At 37.8% G+C, this 21,508-nt stretch overlaps 1 pseudogene; it reads right to left on the reverse strand.

The window, feature by feature from the left end:
* LOC149211116 (nuclear pore complex protein NUP155-like) overlaps positions 1–19,944 on the reverse strand; it is a 58,012-nt pseudogene extending 38,068 nt beyond the window's left edge.
* Positions 19,945–21,508: the final 1,564 nt, after the last annotated feature.

Consider the following 21,508-nt stretch of genomic DNA (forward strand, 5'->3'; position numbering starts at 1 on the left):
GAAATTAGGAGTAAAGGGAGGTGAAAGGTCACAGAGTTCATGTGAGGAGGAAAATGAAGAAAATAGAGACCTCATTCATAAACGGGCTTCTGAGGATTATTTGGTAATTTTTTATTAGTTCAATGTTGGAGCTCTCTCATTATTCTCTCTCTCTCTCTCTCTCATACTCTTGGATACTTAGAGTTTTGTTGGAGCACTCTTGGAGGGTGTGGCATACTTGGATTTTTGGATCAAGAATGCAAATGAAGAGCAGGAAAGTGCAAGAGGACATTGGGATTAGCAGCTACAACTATATTTGATTGCAAGTACTGAGTTTCATGTATGTTTTCCTCACTATTTTTGGCATGCATCGCATATGCATATGGATTTTGGTCATGATATGTCACTCCCATGGAGGATTTCCTAGATTGACAGTGGATTGCCTAACCTTGACATTCCTAGATAGCCATGGAGATTTTGTGTTTAGTTCATTGTTTTGTTTTGGTTGGTTCTCATGTTTCCTTAGCTTGGGTTGAGTTATTAGTTCCTGGAAGCCCTAGTTGGACAAACACTCTGGAAGCTCTGTAACAGCTTGGGTTGAGTTACTAGTCCTGGAAGCCTTGGTTGGACAAACGCTCTGGAAGCCCTTGTTGGGTTGAGTTACTAGTCCTGGAATCCTTGGTTGGACAAACGTTATGGAAGCCTGGCAACAATTATGGGTTGAGTTACTAGTCCTTGAAGCCTTGGTTGGAACAAACACTCTAGAGCCCTGGAAGGCTTGGACAAAGACCAATCTGATGATTGTTTTGTGATGTCCGACTGTGAGGTGGAATCAATGTTGATGGGTTGAGGTGGATGGCCTCTGGAATCCTTGGATGGTTTTGGATTTTTGTGTTTTATGAGATCCCACATTCATGCTTGGAATATGGCATGGAGGTGAATGGATGAGGAGAGATTTGGCTCGCCATCTTATGGTTGGGTGGAAAGTGGAAGTTCCATCTCAGGTTTGGATTTTGCATCAGAAATATGAGGTTGTTTATCCTTGTATTTCTATGAGTATTATACTGGTTTATATGTGGATCATATGGTTGTGATTTCATTAGTATTTATGTTGCTATTATGTTGGTTATTTACAAGTTTTATTACAGTATCTATGTATGGCTCTCATCATGTTTTTACTTGTAAATGAATGAACAATATATCTATGACCGAATGGATGAAATGGAAGTTTATATGTGGAGGTATCAAAGCTTCTTCATGATTCTCATCTAAGTATGAGACCCCTATGCTCAGATATGTTATTTACACATATAGATTACATATTCATGATATGTTTGAAAAAATCCCTATCATGGCTAGTATGGGTCTAGTCTAGGTCTTATTCAAGTGATTGCATTTATACTCTCATTTCCTTGTTACTTTTCTGTTATGAAGATGTAATTCAATTCTAGGAAGTGACCTAGGCTCTGGGCCTGAAAAAAAGTGTCTCAAATCCCAGGGATGCTGCACAACACTGTGCAAAATAGTCCCTGGATGCTAGCTTACATGCCTATGAGAGCATCCAAAGGCCCTAGACGTTGGCATGCCCATAGCATGAGAGCGTCCAGAGGTCAAGTGGTCCAAAATCCCAGTGGGACCTAGGGGCTGCTTTTTAGAAAGGTTGTATTGGTTCCTGAAGGTCCTAATGTTTATTTTGAATGTCTGTATGGTGTGTTTCCATCGGTTCCACTTCCTTAACGTGACTGAGGAGGTTGAATCATATCATAGTGGCCTCTCTTTGCATGTTTACCCCAAATGACCAGTTGCTTGGGTAGATGTGGGAGGAGGTTGTTACATGGGCACATTATATGCTTTATCTACAATAATGTTGGCCACAGATCCAAGGCTTTTTTGTTGCCTTTATCCCTTTACGGATTTAGTCAACAAAGAAAAATCTGAAGGAGAAAAAGAAAACCAAAATAGGGTCAAACCAAAAAGCCACACGTCAAGGTTTGGAGAAAAAATGATCAAAATGAAATTTGAGGCCAACTCGGCCTTATGGGGAGCATAAAACAAAAAGTGCATCATCTCAGGGGGAGCTCCCCAAAGGAAAAGGAATATTTCCCTATCTACTTCAATATAAATAATTGAGTTTTTTATGATATATTTTTTGTCTCTTTTGTTCTTATGCTTGGAAGGTGTTCTGGTTCAATGTGGTTCATTTTATACTTGAAATGAGATCTTTATCTCTGCTTGAAAGTTTTCCTCTGACCCAATGTGCAAGTGTGCAGATCTATGATCTTCGATGAAGTAGCATTTTGTAAAAATCACAGATCGAAAATAAAAATATTTTTGTTGTTGAACACTTTTGGGGCCATATGGTTAAGCCTTAGTTTGAGTCTGACACAACTTGTAGTAAAAACACAGACTATGAAGAGTTAGTGAACTCTTACTTATGATGCAATGAAATAATCAGAAAGGGAAAAAGAGTGTGTGATTGGCAGAGCGCATGGATTGTGTGTAGAAACATGGTGCAGTTGCAACCAAGTTTGGTGAACTATTGTCACAGCAAAAATGGACATGCATGAGAAAATGATTAAAATAAACGCACGTTGAAGAAGTCAACTATGTGTGTGAATGCATCTTGGTTGAAGTAATGGATTATTTTAAACAATGTAGTTGCTTTGGAATGCCTTTATGAGATGTGGTCAATTTAAAAAAAAAAATGTTGAGCAGTTGTGATTTTATTTGTCATGGTGTGAACGCATTATGGTGTAGTGGTAGAGTTAGTTTTTTATTTGGTCTCGCAAGTAGTTGAACGTAGTAAATGATGGAACAATATTTGAATGTATGTTATGAAGAAAATTTTTATGCATGGGATGTGCGTTGATGCAGTACTAAGGTAGTTGAGTTATTTGTGAGATAAATATGAGAGATTAGAAGATGAAGGTCTTTTACCTGTATCTGCAACAAAGAGTCAAGGGAGCCAGTGGAAATGATAAGTTCAAAAAGTGTGGAGAGGGACCTAGATGTTTTGGTAGAAGATGTTAAAAAGAAGAAAAAAAAAGTTAATGATGCCCCTAGCAAAGCTTGGGAATGTAAAGAATCATAAATGTGCTCATGTAAAAATTATGTTTGTGAATAACCTTCAAAATCCTACTCGACATCATGAGTGAAACATAAAAGAGATCTTAGTGAGTAAAAGGCGTTGCTAGAAGGAGCTATGTTGCACCATAACGACGACGTTTTTTTATGGGTTTGGAGCGATAGAGCAAGAATGAACAGACAGGAAGCATGGAAAATTTTAGGGGCTAATTTTTGTAGGCAGGCTAAGATTAATGTTTTTTCCAAAATCAAATCACTAATTTCCATTTTTCTTTTAAATGATTCACCCAAATTTTATAGTATAAAATTATTTTACCTTAAAAATCGCCAGAAAATTATATAGAGTATATAAAATCGTTATAAATTTGAATATTTTCACAAAAATATTCCTAAACATTTTATAGTTTTCATATTAGGGACTAATAAGATTTGCCAAGGTTTCGAAACTTTTAGATAAATTTACATCCCTAAAGTTTTCCCTTCAAAGAAGTGGGATCATTAAACCTTGATGGAAATATGAAGGGCGTTTCAAATTAGAGATCGTGTGGTTTTATAGTTGTGTGTAAAGCTACGTGAAGTAGTGTGAGATCCACAACCCGCGTGAAGGAAGATCTTTTGCACTATATGTAATGAAATGCATTAACTATGAAGCTTTGTGGCTTGATTGGTTATGTCTGGCAAAACTGTATTGCATATTTCATATCGATCTAGTTGATGGAATGTGTAAGATCAATCAACCCTCAATGAGCTTGCCAATCCACAACTTATTCTACCCATCAGGCTGCTAAGGATCTCCCTGAGAGTATAAAATTGAAACCCTCTTTCAATAGTAGAAGAGAAATTTCTAGTGATGGATATCAACATATTATGGCATGGACATTAACATTTTGTGAACTAGCAATGGAAGCTAAGAATTTCAAGCCTGAGTGTCTCTTTAAAATAATAATAAAAATGGAAGTAAAAAGATTTGATGGATTCGCTCTAAAGAGATATTGAAATAAATCGTTGTGTGAATATTCAAGTGAAACTGCAATAACCATTTGTGATGCAAACTTAGACAATGTCTTGTAACAATATCTGGGTTGTGTTAATCGTATACCTTTTTCATTGCTAGATTTGAAGCTTTGGAGGGTGCGCCATGTTACCATGTTTTGCAAGAATTTGAAAGTATACATGATGAATCTGTTTGAGTCAGTGAGAATCCACTATGATAGAGCTTTCGAATGATTGAGTAGATACTTTAGATATGGTAGATTCCACGGAAGGTAAGATGACGGCAGGACTTGCATTATAGAATGGGAGTAAGCTAGAAATATTTAGGAATGTCATGTCACAAAAAGAATTGGGCGTGCATATATTGTATAAGATGAGCATATGGTGGAAGTGCGAGAATAATGCTTCTCAGTTCATATGTGATGAAGAAGAATTTAATTTTTCATCAAATAATAGGGTTGCTTGATACACTATGAATTTCATAAACAATTGAATGATGGAATAAATACAATTATTTTTCTGAATTGAATTATGGTAGCAAGAGTATAGAGAATCTCAAATAAGCAAGCTCTAAAATGGTGAATCTCAAAGTCGTGCGAGGTGAAGTAGTGAATATTGTTAGAATAAGGAATTGCTGAGAGGGGGAGGTGAATCAGTAATTAAGAAAAAAAAATCTTACTATGCTTAAATTCCCTTCTTATGATCTTTAACTTGTGACAACATTCATTCACAAAATAGTAAACCAATAATATTTCACACACACATATTCAAATAACAATCACATGAGCATCACACAATTGACACAAAGTTTTTCAAGTGGAAACCCAAAGGGGAAAAACCACCAATTTCTTGTTTGTTTATGGTGTAAATTAAGCACCCACTTAATTACATCAGTTTGATTGTAAGCACCCACTCACAGGAGGCACCAACCCCCTTTTTTTAGAAGGCACCAACTTGTTAAGAGGCACCAACCTATTTAGTATGCAAGCAACAACATGCCTTTGGCTAGCAAGTACCAACTTTCGAAGAGGCACCAACCTCTTCAGTATGAAGGGACCAACTTGCCCTTGCCACTGTTCTACTATTTCATACAATTTTCAAACTGAAAACAGAGGCATACAATTATACAAGTAAAATGCCAATAAATGGCTCTCTATAGATTCAACTTCTACACTCTGCTTTTGTGCTCACTTGCAGCAGATCTGCTCTTGCTACTCTCGACAACACTTCCTTTGCATTATGTCATCACTATCAAGGGTGCTTCACTGAATTCTCTCCAGCACTACCCTCACCATTCTCCACACAACACTCTCACTCCTCTTGCTACACTAATAGACAAGGTCATCTTAGGTGCTTCAACCTCTCTATCATTATGCGCCTCACTCACAACTCAATACCCTCACACATCTTCTCAATTCTCTTCAGCACATACACAATAATATAGTATTCCACAGTAGCTCAATGGAAATTTTTAGTTTTGTTCCTGTGTTGCACTGAGCTTAATTTTGTCTTTGTCGCCATCCACACTGCCCTGGAGTGTACTCTTGGCATGGCACCCCATTCTTCTATTGCATCACTTCTTACAAATTCTCTCATTGCATTAAAACATAAGAATGGGCTTCGTTCACTTTACCATATCACTGTGTGACTCTCCATGCTAAGAATTTAATCTTAGTCCACCTACACACTCCATTGAGATTCCCCATGCCTACTCATGGCTCACAGAGCTTGACTATGCTTCTGCATGGCGTCTTTGTTTTTCATTTATTTCTATAACACGTGCACAAGATATCAGATATGGCTTTCTTTCAACATCAAGACATGCCCATCAGCTCTTTGACAATTGCCATTACTCCTTAGACCAACTCCTATGCTCCCGCATTCAATCTTGCAAGTGTTGAGCCATATGCCTTTAACTCTTTGTATTACATTATCGAAGCCCAATATGTCCTGTATTATTTCAATAGTGATATATCAAAGCTTTTACTCATCAGGACTTTAATGATTAAAGACATTATGAAAATAGAGTTCCGATGTCCTTGGCTCCTTTTGTTTAACCCCTTTCTGTTTTCCTCCATGGGACTGGGTGTGGTGACTAGAGGCTTAGTGTTACACAGTAATTTGTCATCGTCCTTGTTACCCCTTTTCCGCACATTTGAGGACTTATTCCGGGACCTATGAGAAGTGACATAACCTGAAAACACTTGCATTGTATCCCCTTGAGTATGTACTTCATATGCCCTGAAGACACCTTCTGCAAAATACCCATAAAAATAGCCCTTTTTACATTGGCGCGGTTCCACTATGTATCACTCACGCCAATGGGAGAAATCCTCTAAAGAGGGCGCGCCAGCTGGCGCTCTGTCTCAGAGTCGCACTCGCGCCAGCCCAGTTGGGTAAAGTTTTTAACAAACAAACTTACAAAGGTTCTTCCTAACCTATTCATGAACCGATTCCATCTTGAGTTAGTTCAGTTGGGCTTCGAATCTCCATAGAAGGGAAGTAGTTCTCCACCTCTCATGGAAGCTTATTACTGATAAAGCCAATCCCATGAATCTTGTGGATGACCCTAACTCCTTCTCCTCTATCTATAAAAGTTTGTCCTTTTGCCTTTGACAAGTTAGTCTCCAAGTTCCAAATTCTAAGTCCCAAAGTTTGAGAATTGCTAAGCTGATGCTACAAGAAGCCTTCTCCATTCCCATGAAGCTAAATCTAAAGTGAGGAGATTCTTGTCCAAGTAACCAAGGAGAGAGAGGCTTGTTACCCATTCCCAACAAGTTTTGCAAGGCATGCGTTGCTGATCACCCAGCCAAAGGAGGATTTGACGTCAGAACTATGGTTGTATTCTTCTTTGTTGTTTATCAATAATAGACGACTATCATTATGGTTCCACTCTTATTGTCTTTGTAATGATGATTGAGTTATATCCTTTCTGAATGATATATAGTTGCATCTATTGGATTTTATGCTTGTGTTTGTGTCGTTCTTTGCATGTGCAGGTGTCCGTTCACGAGGATCGTGGGGATTGTGACCGGCCGGAGTAAAGGAACGGGAGCGACGACTCTTCTACAAATATTAGCATTGGAATCCAGGTAGGCCCTCATCATCGGTCTTTGATTTGCAATTAGGAACCTACGTGTTAGCGTTGTTTGATTATTGCTAGACCCCATTTGGGCCAGTAGGGATCGCCTCTATCCGCAGAGGGGATTTACCTCCTCAACAATTTGGCGACTCCACTAGGGAAATGTGATCTTATAACAAGCATAGTTTTTCGTTTCAAGCTTGTGTAAACAAGAAACCGAATCCAAGCAGAGTTCTCTATGGTTCAAGCTTGTGTAAAAATGAACCCATAGCTGATTTACATCTCATGATTATCGCCTATCCGCTAAATTCTGCTAGATGAGCCTTGGTTGTTTCATTCCATTTCCACCATCTCTTTGGCCAATCATATGCTTTCACTTGGTCGTTTTCCTTTCCTGGAGGAACCGCAGCAATGAGTGGTTTTATTAGCCAGCCTCTTGACCATTACATGTTTTGAGCAATTCCACCATTGCCGGAACCAGTTGCTGCCCTTTATACCACTCGTTCCTCCAGGACGATTCACCTTTAAGCTCTTTTCTAACTCGTAAAATATGAAAAGATTGCCGAGTATTTTTTTCCTTTTTTGACTCGTTAAAGAGAATAAAAATGGAGGTCCGATTTCAGCTCTTTTCTGACCATTTAAAGATGAAAAGATCACCGAGTTATTCCTCTTGACTCGTTAAACGTAAATAAGAGGCGGTCTGCCTTTAAGCTCTTTTATGACCATGTAAAGACGAAAAGATCATCGGGCCCTTGTCGTTTCAGCCTCGTTAACGATTACGAAACGACGTGTTTTCGATCGCTTTTTTACTTTTTCAAGTCGAAGTCACTAATTATGAAAAGTACTCCTCGATCATAGTGGTCGAGCGGTTCTTTCGAGCATTGTTTTATACTTTTTCGGGCTCGAGAGACACAACTTTACGAAAAAGGACACCCATGGAGTTTACTTTTCTGCTGTCTTTTCAAACTCTCTAAACATGAAAAGACGTCGAGTTCTTCCTCTGTCAAGCTCGTTAATACTTGATGACATTGGATTCCGTCGAAATGACGCTTTACAAGCATATGCTATCCTTGTCAAGCTTGTCATCAAAAAATAACCTGGGTACTCGCCAGCAATGGTGGGGAAAATGGAACCACAATTATTGTCGTGTCGGCAGTATGTCGTTCTTGAACATGGCACTTGTCTGCATTTGTGTCTGGGTGGGGACATATCATCTTGTTTTTACACTTGCCTCCGTGGGTTTAGGTTATCTTGTTTGACCTCTCATCTGCTCATTACCTCGTCACCATGACCCTTGATCATTTGATGTCAAATACTGCCAAGTCCACTGTCGTGCCACCAATATGTTCAAGAGAAGTTGACCTCTGCAGAATACTCAACCTCCCTCTGATGCCTCACATAATCCTGATTCACAAAACATTTTTATCTTTCTCTGTCTCGTGTCGATGATGTGGGAAACATTATGGCCCACCTTCGATTAAGGTCACTTCCTGTCGACTTCAGCTCATTATCCAGGAAGTTGACCTAGAGACTCCCTTCAGGTGCCTTAGAGCCTGCATGCCTCAATGGTAGGTTCTTTGTGTTCGACGCGAGGTTTTCATCATTGGCCTCTGATCGCATGATTCTACAGGTGTTCGACGCCGGCTCACTGATTCACACGTCGTAGATTGTACCTAAAGTACCTTGAGGACCATTGTCATTATTGGTGGTACCTCTCACGTCTGTTAACAGTTTTCATCATTGACTGGTAATCAGACGATGTTCTTGCATGTTCGACTTCGACTCCCATATTCGCATGCTTGAACTTGTACTTTGTTCGGGTCGAGATGGAGCGCAAGACCCTGGATTTTGTCTGTTGAGATCCAGGTTGCGATTTTGTGGATTATTATGATCATTACATGACTCATTCACTGGATGGCTTCGACCATGCCTGAGTCTACTTATCAATCCTCACTGGATGGTTGTGCCCATACCACATACGTCATGTACTTGAGATATCAGTTGTACTTCTTCATGCAGGTTCTCCGGCGGCAGTGTTTTCAGTTGGCCATGTTCTTGTAAAGCATTTCACCCCTCTCTCTCTTTTGGGCCTCATGCTTTAGGGGGCATCTGTTACATAGTAATTTGTCACCGTCCTTGTTACCCCTTTTCCCGCACATTTGAGGACTTATTCCGGGACCTGTGAGAAGTGACATAACCTGAAAACACTTGCATTGTATCCCCTTGAGTATGTACTTCATATGCCCTGAAGACACCTTCTGCAAAATACCCATAAAAATAGCCCTTTTTACATTGGCGCGGTTCCACTGTGTATCACTCGCGCCAATGGGAGAAATCCTCCAAAGAGGGCGCGCCAACTGACGCTCTGTCTCAGAGTTGCACTCGCACCAGCCCAATTGGGTAAAGTTTTTAACAAACAAACTTACAAAGGTTCTTCCTAACCTATTCATGAACCGATTCCATCTTGAGTTAGTTCAGTTAGGCTTCGAATCTCCATAGAAGGGAAGTAGTTCTCCACCTCTCATGGAAGTTTATTACTGATAAAGCCAATCCCATGAATCTTGTGGATGACCCTAACTCCTTCTCCTCTATCTATAAAAGCTTGTCCTTTTTCCTTTGACAAGTTAGTCTCAAAGTTCCAAATTCTAAGTCCCAAAGTCTGAGAATTGCTAAGCTTATGTTACAAGAAGCCTTCTTCATTCCCATGAAGCTAAATCTAAAGTGAGGAGATTCTTGTCCAAGTAACCAAGGAGAGAGAGGCTTGTTCCCCATTCCCAACAAGTTTTGCAAGGCATGTGTTGCTGATCACCCAACCAAAGGAGGATTTGACGTCAGAACTATGGTTGTATTCTTCTTTGTTGTTTATCAATAATAGACGACTATCATTATGGTTCCACTCTTATTGTCTTTGTAATGATGATTGAGTTATATCCTTTCTGACTGATATATATAGTTGCATCTATTGGATTTTATGCTTGTGTTTGTGTCATTCTTTGCATGTGCAGGTGTCCGTTCACGAGGATCGTGGGGATTGTGACCTGCCGGAGTAAAGGAACAGGAGCGACGAATCTTCTACAAATATTAGCATTGGAATCCAGGTAGGCCCTCATCATCGGTCTTTTATTTACAATTAGGAACCTGCGTGTTAGCGTTGTTTGATTGTTGCTAGACCCCATTTGGGCTAGTAGGGATCGCCTCTGTCCACAGAGGGGATTTACCTCCTCAACAAGAAGTAGATAAGAGGGGAACAAAGGAGACCAACCTCTGTCTTGCGCTTTGTTCCTTGCTTGATTCCTCTCCCTTCCGATAGATCTTTTCCACTCGCTTCCTCGTCTACCCAGCTTCAAAGAGCACCTGTTGAATCAAAGCAACATAACACTATCCAAGAACAGAGATCTACTATCACAAACAATATAGGACCAGATATATATTGACCACACAAATGCATATATCATCAATCATACAAGAATGTGGAGGAAAACTTGAATAGCTTTATTAATATCAAGAATAGCAAAGAGGATTACAACTAATTGTTTTGACCCACCATCATCCTTTCAGCAAGAAAACCCTTCTTCACCTCATGAAAAGCTTAGATCACCCAACACTATGATGTTACACCAAGAAACCAGCAGCACTTCCTTACAAGATACAAAATTCCAGCCTCCGGATCTCTGGGATGAGGGATCCATATATAGATGATTGTAGGGAGGTGAGTTAGCTTTTGAGATTTGATTAGTGTCCTCTCTCTGATAGTTCTTGATTCCACTTGGAGATTGATGATCTCTTACTCATCCCTGGGCGAATGCAAAGAGGCAAGTGTCACAGGAGAAGTTTCTGGAAGATTCCATGATCCTCCACCTCAAAAATTGACTCTGCCATTTGTCCACTCTTGCCCATTGCACCCCATAGAAGGGCTTTTCAATATGCATCGCACCTCCCATGTTCATTTAGGTGGGATGCAACGCACTTTGACCATGGAGTAGGTGAGATGGTCCAGTTTTGACCAGTTCTGAGTAGTTTTTCATGGAGAACTTCTAGGAGATGATGTAATTAGTTGACCTTGTTCTTTTAGGGGTTGGAACAACACTTTTAGGGACTTAGGAGCCCTTGGTTTATGGACATGTTTGATTGGGGTTGCAGTGCCCAAAAATGTCTATAACACCGGCTGGAAGGAAACACATTGGTAGCAAATGGGTGTTCAAAAAGAAGACAAATGAAGAAGGAAAAGTGGAGAAATACAAAGCTTGGTTGGTAGCAAAATGTTATTCCCAAGTGTCGGGAATTGATTTTGGTGATATTTTTTCTCCTGTTGCCAAGGTAACTTCTATTAGATTACTTTTATCTGTTGCTGCTGCTTTTGATTTTGAGGTAGAACAGATGGATGTGAAGACAACATTTCTTCACGGGGATCTGGAAGAGGAGATCTACATGAAGCAACCTGAAGGCTTTGCGGTGAAGGGTAAGAAAGAACTGGTGTGTAAGTTAAAGAAGTCTCTGTATGGGTTAAAACAGTCACTAAGGATGTGGAATCATAAATTTGATACATTTATACGGGGACTTGGCTTCACCAGAAGAAAAGCAGATCATTGTGTGTATTCTAAATTAATTGGTGACCATGTTATTTATCTGGTCTTGTATGTGGATGATATGTTGCTAGTTGGAAATGACAAAGAAATTATCCAGGATTTGAAGACCCAATTGTCCTCCAAATTTGACATGAAAGATCTTGGTGCTGCAAACTATATTTTGGGCATGGAAAATAAAAGAGATCGTACAAAGAGGAAGCTCTGGTTAAACCAGAGGAAGTATGTCGAGACAATACTGCAGAGGTTTAATATGTAGGATAGTAAACCGGTGAAGGTTCCTATTCCTGTAGGTGTGAGGTTATCTGTTGAACAGTGTCCCTAGACACAAGAAGAGGAAGAGGACATGTCCCATGTTCCATATGCAAGTGTAGTCGGTAGCCTGATGTATGCAATGGTCTGTACTAGACCAAACATTACACATGCAGTGGGAGTATTGAGCAGCTTTATGTCAAAACCAGGGAAGGAGCACTGGACAACAGTGAAGCGGGTTTTCAGGGATTTGCGTGGCACTACTGATTATGGTTTGTGCTACCAAGGAAGACCAAGATTGGACATAGTGTTGGATATTCATGGCTTTGTTGATGTAGACTGGGCTGGAGATCTGGATCAGAAAAGATCTACAAGTGGGTATGTGTTTAACCTATTTGGAGGTGCAGTCATTTGGATGAGTAAGAAACAATCTGTAGTGGCATTATCAACTACAGAGGCAGAATACATGGCAGCCACTCATGCAAGCAAGGAAGCAGTTTGGTTGTAGAGATTGTGTTCAAGTATGGGGTTAGTACAAGAAGCTATATGGATAGACTGTGACAGCCAAAGTGCAATTTTCTTGGCAAAGAACCTCGCATATCATTCAAAGACAAAGCACATTGATGTTCAATATCACTTGTTGAGGGATATGATAGAAGACAAAAAAGTGTTGCTGGTAAAGGTGGACACTTTGAAGAATACTGCAGATGCATTGACAAAATCTGTGAGCTCTGAGAAGTTCTCTTGGTGTAGAGAAACAATGGGCATTTTAGGGCTGGAAAAATGACTAAGCTCTCTTGTGGCCCCCTGTAGAAAGAAAACAACAAGTGGGAAAATTTTGGGTTGTGTTATATTATTTCCATGACTAGCCCATGTAGTTAACCGGGGGTTTAGAGGGGGGTCGGAGCACCCCCTTCATTGCGCCGATTGTGTAGCGAGGGGGTGTCACTGGGGGTTTGAGGTGTACCCATAACCCTACTTTATGGGATCCGGGGCAGCGCCCCAGAAAATTTTGGTTTTGGACCCTATGTTAGGTTGGGCAGACCCACCTATGGTTTTGTGCATGATTTTCGCACATGTTTTTTTGGACGCAATGGTTTTCGGTCCATGGTATTGGATGTGATGGTTTTTCGGTCCATGGTATTGGATGCTTCAGTATGTATAAATATGTATTATAACATTGAAAGGAAAATAATGAAAAATCAAGCTGGTAGTCCCAGTTTTTGGATCCAGGGGAAAATATCTGTACAGGGTTAAAACCTACATTTGATTTTCTCCCAAAAAATATTTTTCCTGCTCTGATACCAAAATGATGCCAGCGTAAGCCAACAATACCCATAGTATGCATATAAAATGCATAATCTCATTTATTCCGGGGAATTTCATTTATCCTGCCTAGTCAAACCTTCATCAGTTAAGGTTTAAGACCCCTTAATAAATTCTCATGCGAAAATGTTTCAAAAACTAATCAATGGTCTAAACCTTAATTAATCACTCCAGCGAAAACTTTACTCCATCCTCATAAACTTTGATTAATTCTTAAACCCGCGCTTATTAACCATACCCTCTTACTCTGGTTTCAACACTAATCATACCATGGTTAATTACCCTTAATCCGCTTTATTATAGAAATATACATAAATCACTTTTAACTTTACCTTTCCACTTTTTCCACGGCTTTGGCACATTTCCCGAGGCTCACCTAAAAATGACGTAAGATGACATGGGATTGTACAACAATCAAACAATACCGATTGAATAGCAATTGAACAGCACCGATTGAATAGCAATTGAATAGCGCCCGATTGAACAGCAATTGAACAACACTTGCAATTGAACAGCAATTGAACATCATTTGAACAACACCCAATTGAACAGCACCCGATTGAACAACAATTAATCCCACGTTGACTTTCCACATTTAATTTCCCCTTTTTTCACAGACTGTATCTAATTACTTCTCCATTGTTTGATCAAGACACACTTGATCCGACACCCAACAGTGATATCACATGGACTACTTACACGACATTTAATTGCCTGATCATCTTACATCACATGTCGCAATTTCTTCTGCCCAAGCTTCATTCACTCATGAATGATGTGATGCGGTATTAATCCAATGGTCAGCACAACAATGATCCAACGGTCTGCGGCCCTTCAACTAACACACTGGTTAAAAAATGGTTAACCCCCGCAGTTGACTGTGACGTCAGCAGTTGAAAACATGATCGACCGCTAGGGTTTAATACGGCTCTTTAACCATGATCAAAACGTTCATCTAATCCTATCCCTGCACTTACTAATAACTCGATTTCATCACTAGCTCACCATTCCAGAATGTCTTGTTACCAAGTTCAATTCTACCAGTTCATTTCTCCGCTAACAATGTAAACTTTGAAACGGGAACTGATACTGTTACCCGTTTCGTAGAGATAGCAAAAAATGACCCGATTTTCAAAAGTGGTGATGCAGAATACACATGTTTTTTTTAGAACATGGTTTTTGGAACTTTAATTCTTTTCATGTGCATTAAGTTTTAGAATGGTAGTGATTTTCATGCTGATTTTAAAAAGTGAGTATTCTGCATCACACCCTTTTTTTAAAAGACCTATTTTTTGACTTTAAATTTTCTAGTGTGTGAAATGTAAATAATTATTTCGTAACCCTTTTTTTAAAAGACCTATTTTTTGACTTTAAATTTTCTAATGTATGAAATGTAAATAATTATTTCGTAAATTTAATAATTTTGGAAGTGATCTTCTTCTTCATATTTTCTAGTTTTTATTTTTTTTATTTTTATTTTTGTAGTGGGGCTTTTATTGATTTGCATATTTAAAGAAGAAGGTCGATATTTTACATTTTCGATATTCTACATATTTATACATCATTAATTAAATTTTCAATCCACATGAAATAATTGTCTCTAAAAAACAAATATAAAAATATATATATAAAAGACAAAAACAAAAAATAAAAAATGTTAAAAAAAATTGATATCATAAACCATAAAAGAATTTGGAAAAAAAAAAAAAACAATTATAAAAATATATATATATATATAAAATTAAGTAAATATTGAGAAATAATATATATATATATATATATATATATATATATATATATATATATATATATATATAAACAAAAACTAGGAAAAAAAAATAGAAACAAACTAGTTTAAAGAAAAAAATAGAAAAATAACGAAAAAAAATTTTAAAAACTAGTGAAATTAATATTTAAAAAAAAAAAAGCAAAAAATGTAAAAAAAAAAAAATCTCACAAACCATAAAGAATTTGGAAAAAAGAAACAAAATATATATATATATATATATATATATATATATATATATATATATAGAAATAGAGAAATTAAAAAAAAAAATAGAAAAAACTAGAATAAAAATAAAAATAAAAATAAAAACAAACTAATAAAAAAAAAAAAATAGAAAATTAACGAAAAAAATAAAAAAACTAGTAAAATTAATATTAAAAAAACAAAAATTAAATTAAATTATAAAAAAAATAAACCAAAAAAATGGTTATTTTTTATTAAAAAAAACAAAAATACAATTATCTTTTATTAAATATACCTATTTTATTTAAAACTAAATAAATAATTTTTTTTTTAAACAATATTGTCTTTTATTAAAAAAAAAAAAAATTAAACAATTTTTATTATTATTATTTTTTAATTTAAAAATTCAAATTATTAAAACTACATTTTATATTTTCAAAAAAAAAATAAAAAAAAATTAAACCTACATTTTATGTTTAAAAAAAAAAAAAAAAAAAAATTTACATATTTTTTTAAACCATCTTTTTTTAATTAAAAAAAAAAAATTATAATGTTTTTTTAAACAATATGTTATTTATGTCAAAATATAAATCATTAAAAAAAAAAAAATTAAAACCAATTTTAATTTTTTAATTTAAAATTTAAAAAATTAATATTTTTTTTTTAAATTAATATATTAAAAAAATTAATTATAATTATGTGTTGTATAAAAAAATAAAAAAATATTATTAAAGTTTTTTTATTTTTTATTTATTAAAACAAAATTTTTAAAACATATTAAACTTTTTTAATTAATATTAACATTTTATTTAAAAAATAATAAATAAAAAAAATGCCCGTGCAACCCCTCCCTCTAAATATATCATTATTTGCTTCCCGGCGTTTACATCGTAATCCTATGGAATATATAATAAATTTATTATATATATATATATATATATATATATAATTTTATTAAATAATTATTGTAAATATAACATATTTTAATTTATTATATTGGTATTTTTATAAAAAACAAATTTAATTTTAAAATATAAATAAATCATTTTAATTTTAATAAATTGAAAAACCCCCTACGCGGCCCCCTCCGCCCACCCCGCCCTCCCCCTGCCCCCTCCGCCCACCCCTCCCTCCCCCCGCCCCCTCCCCGGCCTCCTCCACCCGCGCAGGGCCACCCCCGGGCCGCCCCGCCCCGCCTCGCCCTCCCCGCCCTCCCCCCACCCCCTTCCCGGCCCCCTCCGCCCACCACGCCCTCCCCCCGCCCCCTCCCCGGTCTCCTCCACTCGCGCAGGGCCACCCCCGGGCCGCCCGTCGGGCGGGGCGGGGCGGCCCGGGGTGGCGCTGCGCGCCTAGCAGCATATCTTCTAGCTCTTTGAAGTCACGATATACAGGTTCAGTATGCCCCTGTGACAGTGCCAATCTACGAACCTCTGTCATATACCTGGTTGCTGCACTTATGATCTTGTCTTTTATTCCTTGATTAATAGAAGCAGTTTGCTCAGACGTTAACACCCCTCCGAGAATAAGAGAAGCACCAGTGGCACTTGTGCCCATTCTCTGTGCAAGGGCTGAAAGTGTCCACTCACGAAGAACTGTTAATACTGATCGAAGAAGTCGCAGCCGAAGTGCTGGTGATGGCAAGATCGCTCCACTAGATAATAAGCGTTCATATGCACGATGTACAGCCTCTGCTGCTCCTTTACATGCAACAATTAATGCCCTTGCAACATCCTCATCCCCAACAGGTTCAAGTCATGAAGTTGTCCTTTCCAATGCTGCTTTTTCAAGATGAAGACATATTGTATCTAAAGGCAAGCTAACCCCATCTCCTGGGTACAACTTAGATCCAACTCTCCTTAGCACAGAACAACCTTCTGCTACGCCACCTCTACTGAGGGCTTGATCAAGCAATCTAGCCCATGTTTCCCGCATAATGCCACTATCAGCATCTCCAGCATAATTTGAGAAGTGGAGAATTTCCAAACAAACCTCCCAAAGCTCAAAAGGGACTGCATACTCATTATACAGCTGTGTAATACTTTTTAGCTCTAGAGATATCTCTGTAGCCTTTTCCTTTGCATTTTGTGCAAGAGCATCTTCAGCTACAATGTTCCTTGCAGGAAATGGGTCATTTGAAGGTGAGGTGTCACCTAGTCCCGCAGTTTCAACCCTTGATGATATTCGTTCTAATTCTTCCTTAATTTTCATCTGGAAACGGAGTACAGCAAGTTTTCCTTCCAAAAGCTCCAGCAATCCATTGTCACAATGGTCAACCATAGAGTTCACTGTGGCATGGGTACTGCACGCACTCCTTGCTTGCAATACAGCATTACTGAGATACTGATATCTTTGCTCTAGTGTCAACATTTCACCACCTTCCACTTGCCTCCTTTCTGACAGCCTTAAGAGTACATGTGCTGCAAGCACATGTTGCCTTTTGTATACATAGTAACGAGCAAGAAGTTCCAGGTATTTGGCTTGCTCAAGATTCAAAGCTTGTCGTGTACGAGTAATGGATGAAGGAGCGGAAGGCATTGTTGATTTGATTATTAAATTGCCAGACTTTGATTGCTCCCGACTTGCACTCTGCAAGAAAGGTACCAGATCTGGTCCCGCAAGCTCCAGCAGTTCATTCTCAAGCCCAAGTTCAATCATTGTTCGATACAAATATTCATGAAAAGCTTGATCAGGCCATCGAACACTAAGCTGAATAATTTGACGTATATATCACTCTTGAGATGCTTGGTCAAGTAAAGGCCGGCTTGCAGTATGTCGGACAGGAGATCCAAACTCTCTATGAAGTATTTTCTGACCAGGTTCACCTTTTAATGATCGAAGAGCATTCATCACAACCTCATAACACTATTCTCGCAAGGCAAGTGCAGCCTGTCGACGATTCGGATCAATTTGTTCATTAATCGCATCCTCTGCAGGATCTAGAGCCCGGGCCTTTTGGAGGGGAAGCTCCACAACTGCTTCGTAGAATCTTAATTCTTCAAATCGCTGGCATACAGTCAGCAGGTCAGCAGTTTCAGGAACTTTAACCAAGAGGTCCAGAGCTTCTTTTGCCAACTTTTCTTTCTCCTCAGAATCCATAGTAACAACAGCTCTTTCCAGGCACTCAACGGCTTGAAAAAATCTGTAATCCGATTCGTTGTAGTAGCTTGGGCATCCTTCCCGCAATTTGACACTGATATCATCCACAGTGCCTCTACCATCCGACCCTATATAGTACTCCATCAGTGCAGCAACCAGCCTGGTGGCAATCTGGTCACCCTCATCTGAACAGACAAACTGATGAAACGTCAATTGAGCCAGCTTCCATCGCAAGTTACTATCCAAGCTCTGAGCTAGTCGAGCCACATGGTGTTGAGAAAGAAGTTGCAGAAGTAAAAGTGCCTCGCCAGACCTCCTGAGCAAGCGCCTGATGCACTCAATTCCTCTAACCTCCATAGCAGCCAACTCTGCTGGATTGTAACGTACCCTCTGTCTCTTGTTGGAGACTGTTGGGATACTTCCTTGATCCCCACCTCGGACAGGTGTATTAAATAAATTTCTTCCAGCACCCTGGTCCTTAATCCCAAAGCTTCCATTTGCACTATACAAAATTGAGCCAGCCATGTCTCCTAGACCAACAACACGACCATATAGCCCTCTTCTCTGGTTTCTCCTTGACCTTAAGAATTGCCCGCCGCCCGTCGGGCGGGGCGGGGCGGCCCGGGGGTGGCTATCACGCCCCTACACCTGCGGTGCTCTTCCAACCACTTATAGCGAGGTGCGGCACCACCGAACGCTTTCTTTTCACCAATACTCACCTTCGTGGACTACGCCTAATTCACTTGTCCTTACTTAGTTTGTGTTTCGCAACCAAGTAAAATGCATTTATCCTTTATACTTAATGAAGCCCATACTCATTCATTATCCATATGCAATTAACCAAGAACATCAACAATTGCAAACAAGTATAAAGGGAGGGGCAACTCCCGAACAGTCTGCCCAACAATATATTATAACAGTTTCTTCAATAATACATCATCAAGTATACTTGGCAAAACTCCAAGTCTATACTTAGAATAATTTACAATCAAGGCATAGAACAGCCTTTACAATACATGTGCCAACCTCATACGGTAGGAGGGTGCTCACCCGAGACACCAAGAACTCCACCTCTAAGTTCTGCACAAAACCACCTCAAAACCGCACCTTGATCGACCTACACCTGACCTCCGGTAAAACTGCGCACTTCACAAGTGGAGCGCATGAGATATGCGCACTCCTCTTTTCTGCGCACTCCTTTACCCCTTATCCAATGCGTAGTAGGAAGTGCGAGCTGCTTGAGTGATGATCCCAAATGAGACTTGCGTCCTCACAATATATACACAAGTCTGCTCAACGTAAGGGTGTGTCTAGCCTTAAGGCCGACCCCTAAAACATGTTAAAACGCCCATCGAATGGCTATAGTGTATGTCGGCCTTGCCATCGTGCAAAGCCTCTCCACGCCAAGGTATAAGTCCTTCGCTTCACGCATTTTTCCCACTAAGTGTCGCGCGCCCTCATGTAACGTCGCACTTAGCTCGCCAAAACGTCGCATATGTCCGAAAGTGGAGCGCCCGCTCGTCGCATGTTCGCCCGCTCGTCGCACCGGTGTGCGCCTGCCGTGCCCGTGCGCCCATCGCACTCGACGCTCGTCTGCCCGAGTTGCGAAGACCTTACAGTGGCGCTGTCGCGCGCAACGCCACCCCCGGGTCGCCCCGCCCCGCCCGTCTGGCGGGGCGGGGCGGCCCGGGGGTGGCCCTGCGTGGGTGGAGGAGGCCGGGGAGGGGGCGGGGGGAGGGGGCGGGGGGAGGGAGGGGTGGGCGGGGGGGACCGGGGAGGGGCCGGGGTAGGCGGGGGGGGGCCGGGGAGGGAGGGGTGGGCGGTGTTTTCTTTTTATTATTATTTTTTAAATAAAACCTTAATACTAATTAAAAAAATTTAATATGTTTTAAAAATTGTGTTTTAATAAATAAAAAATAAAAAAACTTTAATAATATTTTTTTATTTTTTTAATATAATAATTAAAAAAAAAATTATTATTTTTTTAAATTTTAAATTAAAAAATTAAAATCTGTTTTTAAAAAATTAAATTTTTTTTTTATGATTTATATTTTAAAATAAATAACATATTGTTTTGAAACAAAAGTTATAAAAAAAACTAAAATTTAATTTTGATTAAAATATTTTAATAAAAAAATTTATTAATTTTTTTGAATAAATTAAAATTTAATAATTTTTATTGCTACGGTTTAATGAATTTTTTCTTTCAAATTAACAAAAAAAAAAAAAATACATTTAAAAAAAAAATTATCTTTAATTTTTTTGTTTGTTTTTAAATAAATAATGAAAATTTAATAAAAAATTTTATTTATTTATTTATTCTTAAATCAAAAAGACTTTTTTTTGTAAGTTGAAAATGTTCTTTAATTTTTATTTTTTTTTTATTGAAAAATACCTATATTTTTAAAATTTCGATATTTTTTTAGTTTTTTTTTTTTTAATAATTTGAGCTTATTTTTGTCTTTTTATTTTTTTCTACATGTTTTTAATATTAATTTTACTAGTTTTTAATTTTATTTTTTTTGTTAATTTTCTATTTTTATTTAATCTAATTTGTTTTTTTTTTGGGGGGGGGCTAGTTTTTGTTAATGATTTTTTTAATCTTTATATTTTTACTTACTTAAATTTATATATATAAATTTTTTATTTTTTTATTTTTTTTTCCAAATTCTTTTATGATTAAACAGTTTTTTTTTAATATTTTTTATTTATATTTTGTCTCATATATATGTATTTTTACATTTATTTTTTAAGTAATCATCATTTTAATCTTAATTTCACTAATTTTTATTTTTTATTTTTGGTTAATTTTCCTTCTTCTTTTTTTAAATCTAGTTTGTTTTTAATTTTAATTTTTTTTAGTTTTCTGTTAATGTTTTTTTTTTATTTTTCTATTGTTACCTATTTAATTTTATAGTTTTTTAAATGTGTTTTTTTTTTTTTTCCCAAATTTTTTTATGGTTTACATGTTTGTTTTTTTTCCCCAATTTTTTTTGGATATATTTTTTTACTATTTATTTGTTTATAATTTGTAATTTTTTTCTAGTTTTTTAATTCTTATTTTTTATAGGTTAATTTTGTTTTGTTGTTTTTTTTTTACATTTTACATTTTTATGATTGATTTTATTTTTAATGTTTGAT

This window comes from Pinus tabuliformis, chromosome 1_2 (genome assembly GCF_031772625.1).
Source record: "Pinus tabuliformis cultivar Carrire ecotype Pingquan chromosome 1_2, CPIR1, whole genome shotgun sequence".
NCBI classification, from domain to species: domain Eukaryota; kingdom Viridiplantae; phylum Streptophyta; class Pinopsida; order Pinales; family Pinaceae; genus Pinus; species Pinus tabuliformis.